This window comes from Ammospiza nelsoni, chromosome 18 (genome assembly GCF_027579445.1).
Source record: "Ammospiza nelsoni isolate bAmmNel1 chromosome 18, bAmmNel1.pri, whole genome shotgun sequence".
Lineage (NCBI taxonomy): Eukaryota > Metazoa > Chordata > Aves > Passeriformes > Passerellidae > Ammospiza > Ammospiza nelsoni.
The window spans coordinates 8,974,335-8,982,190 of record NC_080650.1 but is presented as its reverse complement, the minus strand read 5'-3'; the positions used below and the strand labels follow the sequence as shown (position 1 = coordinate 8,982,190).

The 7,856-nt window shown below is 38.2% G+C and overlaps 1 long non-coding RNA gene across 1 annotated transcript; it reads right to left on the bottom strand.

Annotated features, from left to right (window-relative positions):
- Positions 1-1,789: 1,789 nt before the first annotated feature.
- On the bottom strand, positions 1,790-6,718 carry LOC132081662 (uncharacterized). The gene is made up of 3 exons (XR_009419706.1): positions 6,668-6,718; positions 4,332-4,435; positions 1,790-1,906 (listed from the first exon to the last, which is right to left on the bottom strand). It is a non-coding gene; the product is annotated as an uncharacterized LOC132081662 (long non-coding RNA).
- Between the last annotated feature and the right edge of the window lie 1,138 nt (positions 6,719-7,856).

Below are 7,856 nucleotides of genomic sequence, written 5' to 3'. Positions count from 1 at the left end.
TGTCTCAGTCACAGCTTCTGCTGACTCTGCATCCAGGTGCCCCTCCTGCAGCACAGAGAAATTCTAACATTCCTTAAGCCTTCTTCCAAATGATTTTGTAAGGCATGGAGTCTGCTATTAATTGCACATTTTGAAATTCTACAAAGTACAGGAATTGCCCTTCACGTCTAACAAATGCCTGAGTAAAACAAACCTTTTGTAGTCAGCTGTGAAATATCTCAACCATCACAAAATATTAATAATAATCCTTTATTGTCCCAAACAGAACAGCACATCTGTTGATAAGGATCAGGTGTGTGGAATGGTGCAGAGAAAGTACATCTCTTGGGGCACTAAGAGGTAGTTCTGCAACTGTGAAGAGAAATGAGAAAGGAAAAACACAGCCAGCAGTTCTCTTGGCAAACCTTAACTTTTAACTAGAGTGTTTGCTGTGCCAGAGGCAAGGTGGCAATCACACCATTTCCTTACCTCGCAGGGGTGTGAGGTGAGGTAGTTAATGTCTGCAGAGTACAAAGTCAAAGCTGACTATTATTGCTGGGGTATTATGTCCCACCAAGTTTCTCTGCGCAGTAGGACAGGGAACACTGAGTGGAAAATTGCAAATGTAATAGCTGAAGTTATTCATTTTACAAGTTACCTCAATGTTTTTCTTTTCAGCTGTCAAAGTGCTTTATAAAAAGCAGCTCAGCTAAGCAACTCTCACCCTCTACAATTTGGTTTTGTTTGCTTCCTAACCTGGAAATGGGCATCTCTTGTCTTTATTTCATTTCCAAGTCAAGCCTGAAAAGAAAAATGCTTGTAGAAAAATCCTGTGATTATGGATATGATTTTCATTTGAACTTTTGCTTCATTTGTATGGTACCAACAACTTCTGAAATTCAATGAAACCAATGTAATTACAATTTATATGGAAGAATGACTGGGAAAGTCCTAAAGTGGGCACATATATGATAGACTGTATGTCCATAAGAGAAAAGAAGTACTTACAGGATTAATACAGAGTCATAGGAACAGTAATATATGAACCGGCTTTCCTGAAGAATCCAGCCTCCATTTGGGCATTAAAATAAGTGGCTAGATTTTCAAAACTCCCTAGCTTCCACCATGCTGAGCAATTTTGATTATCTGGCCATAAAAATGTCTCAGTGAGAACTGCTGGGTGCCAAGCACTTTTGGAAATCTGGGCTCAATTGTGGGCTCTAAGCATTTGAGAAACCACTAGCTCCAAATGTAAATAGTGGTTGTATGAAGCAATGGGTGAAAGTCATGTAAGAAGCATATATGTGTCTGGAAGTATGTGCATTTTCTTAGCTTCCCTTAAACATCTAACCTGCATACTACTCCGGCATGTTACCATGCAAAAAGACACAATCATGTAGCAAGTCTTTCTTCTGAAATGAAAACAAACCTCAGAATTCAACTGTGTCCTAAATAAGTTCTGCTTCAAAGCATAATCTCACAGGAAAACTGAGGATGCTCCTTAATTTTGTGTATTCATCCAAATGATGCAGGATGGTGCCAGTAGAGGATAAACTTACTTACCATTGCAGGAGGAGTCATAAATACATTAAGAGCTAGACTATGATGGACAAGTTCATCACACATCTGAAAGACACTTTCTTTCCAGTCCTACCAGAAAAAAAACAAATACACAAAAGAAATAATATGATTGGAAACAACAAACACTGAAGTCTATCACACCAGTGAGTGCATGTTTATGAGCCAAGCAAGGCCTGCACCAGTGCTCTTTTTAGCCACCATGAGCCTGTGTGGATTTGCTTTGCAGTTACCTGGTTGCCTCAGACACCAGCTCATCACAGCCCAACTTCTCTGGACAGGTCTGGTAAAGCCAACTCTTTCAGCAGTGACACTTAAAACTTGCCAGTCATCCTGCCTTTGTTCTGAGCTATTTAACAAAAATGGAACAGAAAGAGTATCATGTGATCTAGATAGCCAGTGGGATAAAAATTTTAAATACATAAGGAAAAAAGTCTCTGAAAACTATTTGTAAACAACTTACAGCTTGAAGCATATTCATCTGCAATATTTGTTAGTGTTTTCCAGTGATAGGTATAATTATGTAAATAGTTATGGAATATTGATAGATGAGATTTGACAAAATTTTCATTATTTTTCTTAAAAATAGTTTTCCCAGCTCAATTTGCAGCTGTATTACAATAATGTTGTACTTAACTCCATCAGCTTTAATAATCTACAAGAAAGTGAGTAAATATCAGCTGATGCAGAAAGCTGCAAAGCATTTGCAGTCACTTTATGAAGAGATACTTTCTACTAACCCTACATGCCAGTCACTTTGATTTTGTGAAAAAAAAGTGTTGCTCAGTGCCCCAAGAGACTCTGCAGCTTTGTACAGATGCTGCTAATCTCAATGGTCAGGCCAGAATCACAAAAAGAAATCAAACTCCCCACACAGACAGAGCATCATTAGACATTAAATTAAGCTGGCATTAATTAGCAAAGCATTGGTTAGTAATTTAATGAGAAAGATGGAAAAAGAGAAAAGGAGGTAAAACAGGAAAACAAAAGTTGAGTGATAAAAGAAAGAGCGGCATGAAACATTTTCTTCAATTGCTTTTGATGCTTTTAGAAGAGAATACACAATTCAATGAAGTAACGTGAACAAAGAGTATATTTTTGTTCCAATAAATGCTTCATTTCCCTCAAATCTGGATAGCAATGCTTCCTCTTTCAAAAGTGCTTCTTATTGACTGGTAATAGTTAATCCCCTCATTTTTAGGTGACTTTGCTGAAGGGGGTGGAGGGGAATCAAGGAAAAGTGTTTTGTTACTTATTTTACTTCCCTCGCTGTTCTCCAAGAGCTTATGAGAAGTGTATTTTTACCTGTACCAAGCTTTCCAACAACTGTGATTTAAATGTGCTAATGGAAACGCTGGGGAAAAAATTGGCAACTTTTAAGTGTGTGACTATTTCTAAATTAAAACAATGAAACTTCTGTGGTGAAAGCTTTGGCCAGGGTTTGTTTGCTCCCCTCTCCTCCACTCTCCAGCCCTTGCCTCTCCTCCTCTTCAGGTGCTTAAGAAATCAAGTGGCTGTTTTGTGCTTCAATGTAGCAGCTCATAAGGCAAATGGATCAGATAGTGCAGATTATACCCTTTAGCCCTTTACAACCCTAACCAATTTTTCTTTTTTAACTGTATAAGGCAAACATTTTTTCAAAGTACGACTGTTAAGCTACACCAAACCCCTCTCATCTGTATCAGTCAGAGAGTCAGAATCATATGCCAGAAGAGGATTGGTGCACTTCCAGTCACCAGCTTTAATGAGGATGAGAAACTGTCTGAAGTTCAAGTGTGCAAAGCATTTGGAAATTTTCTCTTACTACTGCTGTAAACCATTCTGAGTATGGACTGTTGGACAGAAAGGGCTTCTAGACAGCAGCAAGACCTCATGTGTGGAGTGACTCAGCAAGCAATCCAAGTGTTCTCCACAATCCAAGACAAGCTGGGCTCATGGTGCCTGCTCAGATCTCTGTGCAGTGTGAGACAACCTACATGGATGTTCACAGCAGCTGCTTCTCCCATATCAGTGAATATTCAGCAACTGCAGCAAAACTACAATTCCAGAAAGGCTGTTGAATGTCAGGAAATCCTGGGTAAACAGGCAGAGCACAAAGTTCCTTTTCATTTATAAACAACATTTCAAGACAATTCAGATATATGGTAGCCCACACTGACAGTTATAGGGCACAGATTACAAATGATCACCACTTGAAAAAAGGAGCCCTTGGCAGTCCAGCATGGACGGTCCTCATGTGCATTTTTGGCACAAATAAACACACTCACGCTGTGCTCCATTCTGCACAAATGGCCAGATTATCAGAACAGCTAAGCTGCCTTTTAGGGTGACTAGACATATTATTGGAATGAGTTAAACCCATGTGATGTGCCCTGGATGGAGAAGATATTTTGAACCCTTATTTATTTGCCCAGGTGAGAAGTGAAGCCTTCAGAAAATGTGCTCCCCCCTAACACCAGATCACAGTCAGAAACATACTTTGTTTTTGGCATCAGACAAGCCAAAACTTAAAATCAGGCCTTGCTAGTACAGTTTAGTTTTCAACTTCTACTGGACCAGAATGTTAAAGGTAAACCATCAGGTTTTTTTTTGCACTTCATTGCTACTTTTTGCACTGAATTGCCTTGCAAGTGCCATAGAAGAGAAAGGGTCAAGATGCAGGTTATTCTTGCGGTTCAGAGCTAGTCTGGCTGTTTTATTTTAGAAGGAGCCGTGTTTTAGTAGTGACTGATAGAATGTATCGTATCTAATTCTATTCACAGTGGCTACAGTACCTTCTCAGCAGGGAACTCTGAGGAAGCAGCGACTCCCACGATGGCTGAGCAGAAGCTGTGGGCAGAAGCTGCAGAGTTTCACACCCCTTTCATTCGGTGAAGACCTACAGAGACACAAAAATTCAGACAGTTGCTCCCAGCATTGCACACCACAGACTTCCAGCAAGGAAAAGAGAACAGATCTCTTCCCTCTTCCCTGTCTGTGCTTTTATCATGAACTTTTCCCACACAGACCTCACCAGATTCCGTGGGGTTAAACTTGCAAGTACTTTCTATCTAAAGTATCTGTGAATATATGCAGATATCCATTTTTCTTAAAACCTGGTCACATACTCACAAAAGTGAGCAAATTTACTGGCAAGTATTTTTTACATGTCAGGATAATCATGCCTATGTCACTAAACAAAAAATCACATGCACAGAAAAGTGATCTGCCTATTACAGCAGCCTGGTGACAATTTGTTTCATTTCATTTAGCTTTGTTTCGTCTTTATCTCAAGAAAACAAAAAATGCATTTATCATCTCTGTACATTCTTTCATCCCAGACATGCTAGGTCAGAGTCATAATGCTGAGAATGGCTCTATTTTTTAAAATTGTTTTAATACTTATTAATAATTAATGCTATGGAATTATATGTAGAATTAATTAGAGGCTCATTGTGGGTGCAAAAGAAATTTTATGAGATGTGCTATATTTATGTGTGGATGCTGCTGACAAGCAACGATAAAGGCAAAGCTATTTTCAGTGTTTGCAGAAGATAAAATTTGTCTTTGTACATAAATAGATGTGCCTGTAAACATTATGCAGAGGGAATTGGTGCCTTTGGTTGCTCATCAGCATGAGCACCAAGAGACCTTTCAGAACATGTCTGGACTCCTTTAGAGCATCTGAGTTCCACCATCCAAAAGTAAAAATTACATCAAACTACTAACTGCCTTCCAAAATTTAATCAGCTATGCATTCATCCAATTTCAGTGTACAAGACTCTATTTTATTCTGAATTTCAATTCTGTATCTCAGAGTCCACTACTCTTCCCATTTTTCATAAAGTACACAACTATTAAAAGTCTATTTTTGAAAATTCTCCATCCAAATGGCTTACAAAAATATGAAAATATAAGTAAAATCACCAAGATTTCAATTTCAGCAAAAATAAAAAAAAACATAAGGAAAAATATTTCTTAAACTCTTCCATCTTTTACTGTAATTGTTCTCCCAAACTATACTGATTTCTTTGTTGTTCATTATCACACAATGTTCCTAAGCAGGGTTTGTAAAGCTCTGCATAAGATTTGAAAGGAAAAAGAGAATGTGAAGTGTGGATTTAAGTCAGCCAAAAGAGATATCTAAATAAATGCCTGCAAATTTTGTTCAGAAAATAAAAAATATCTCAAACCTGCCCCAAATATCTATGCATTTTACACAACATTTATGCACATAGGATCCTATTTCAATGGTTTTCAGAGGCAGCAACATCATCTACATTTAGCAGTTAGCTGCCAGCAAAGAGCCATGATGGATTTGCAGTGTATATTTCTTTCCTATCTATTTCTGAACACTGCAAACATTGACGGTACCTTTGAATTTGATTTCCTCTGTCACTGGCTTTTAACCTGAGAGAAAAAGGAATATGAGCCCTTCTCTCTTGTGTACTTTCATGATTTGAGATATATGGAGGCAGAGGGTCTGTTTAATGGGAAATTATTTCCTAGTATTTTCTGCCTTGCTTGGATTTCCTTTCTTTCTAGTATTTTTAGATCCCAAGATAAAAAACCCCTTGGTTTATTTGTGTTGTAAGACAATCCACCAAATAAAGCACGGATCACTGGGAGACTTTCTTCAATGAAAGGTCCAGTTTAACTGGTTCACTTTTAATTTAATGAATGGCTCTTTCCCTCAGACAAGGAGAAACCGCCACAGACATTTACAAAGACACAAAGCCAACACTGGGCTGTTTTATGTTAGTGTCTTTTCTTAAAACATTTGTTTTTAACTTGAAATGTTCAAGGCAGAACTCGCAGATACAAATCCTTCCTCTAATAGAAACAAAAGTGTTTATATAGCCCACAGTAAATAAACCCTAATTAAATATATGCGTCAAGTAAATTCTTTTATATAATTTATTATTTGTTTCCAGAATGTAAGATAATGTTTGATGGAGACCTATAATGAAATCTTTATCATATAGCAAGTGCCATTTTTCTTTTGAATATTACATAGGCTTTTCTTCTTTAGAAGGCTATCATGTCTGATAGATGCAGCTTCTTAACACCAAATCCAGTACTTTTTGTCCTGTTTGGATGAATTTTGACATAAAATATAACCATTTCATACCATCAGTTGCTGTCTCTTGTAGTCCAATTGGTATTTACTGCGTATTTCTACAAAACATTATTTCCTCTTTTCCTCCTCCTGCAAAGTTAAAATGCAAACAGTTCAGTGAGTATAACAGAAAGCGAGAAGGAAACGGGGGGAAAAAAAAAGAGAAAAATAAAAAAATAAAAAGAAGAAACAAGAAACAGGCCATCTAATATAGTCCAGAATTTTTTTCATTGTTTTTACAGAGGTTTACAGTGAAAAAGGAAGGAAAAATTCATATTTTGTTTTCTGCCTTTCTAGTGGTTTGTGCTTGTTGTAGAAATAAAGTATTACAAATAGAAACCAGAGAGAGAGAAAGGGGGGGGCGGGGGAAAGCTCGTTTAGTTTCCCTTTTTCATTTCCTTTGCTGGAATCCTGGTCTGGAACATCTGAAGACAAAAAAGATTTCAAAGTTGGATGTTTTGTTGTTGTTTAAAGAAGCCCTCAAAGCAGCCACGGTCCGGGGTTCGTGGTGTCACAGCGGCCCCTGGAGGCCGCGGGCCCGGGCACGGCGGTGTCTCGGCCCGGAGCTCCCAAATGATCGCAAATCGCTCACAAACGCTCTTCCCCTTTTCCCCTTCAGCCTCCTTTAGCTGGGTCTGACCTCGGCCGCTTCCCAAAGATTTTAATCTGCTACCTGTGGAACTAGCGAAGGTGGGAGCATGTATGGAGAACTGCCCGGAGTGAGTTAAAGTCTTCATGACCAAACTGCTTTGGCTCTGTCCTTCTAGCTTAACCCCTACCTATAATTATAGACTTCACATATGTTTTTTTAAACTCTTAACAGCGCCATACTAAAGCAGAAAAAGTGCTCGCCATATACAGCAAAGTCCATCATATTTGTATATGACCAGTTTTTAAAATACACTGAATACAAACCTGGGAATCATAGACAGATCTAAATCCCTGTATTACATGATTTCCAATTCCAGTTTGGGTTCGAAGTTGTGAAATTGAGTTACTTTTCTGAGAAATAAATATATCTAAAGTGGGGTAGACTATCAGAATCCAGTTTATTGCTTCATCAAGACACAATTCACTATGCAAAATATCTTGGAGGGTGCAGACCAGAAAATGAATCATTCTGGTTTTGAGACAAGAGGATCCATTGATCCCAAGGCATTTGTTTATCTGATAAAAATTGCTATAGAGGCAGAGAGACTTC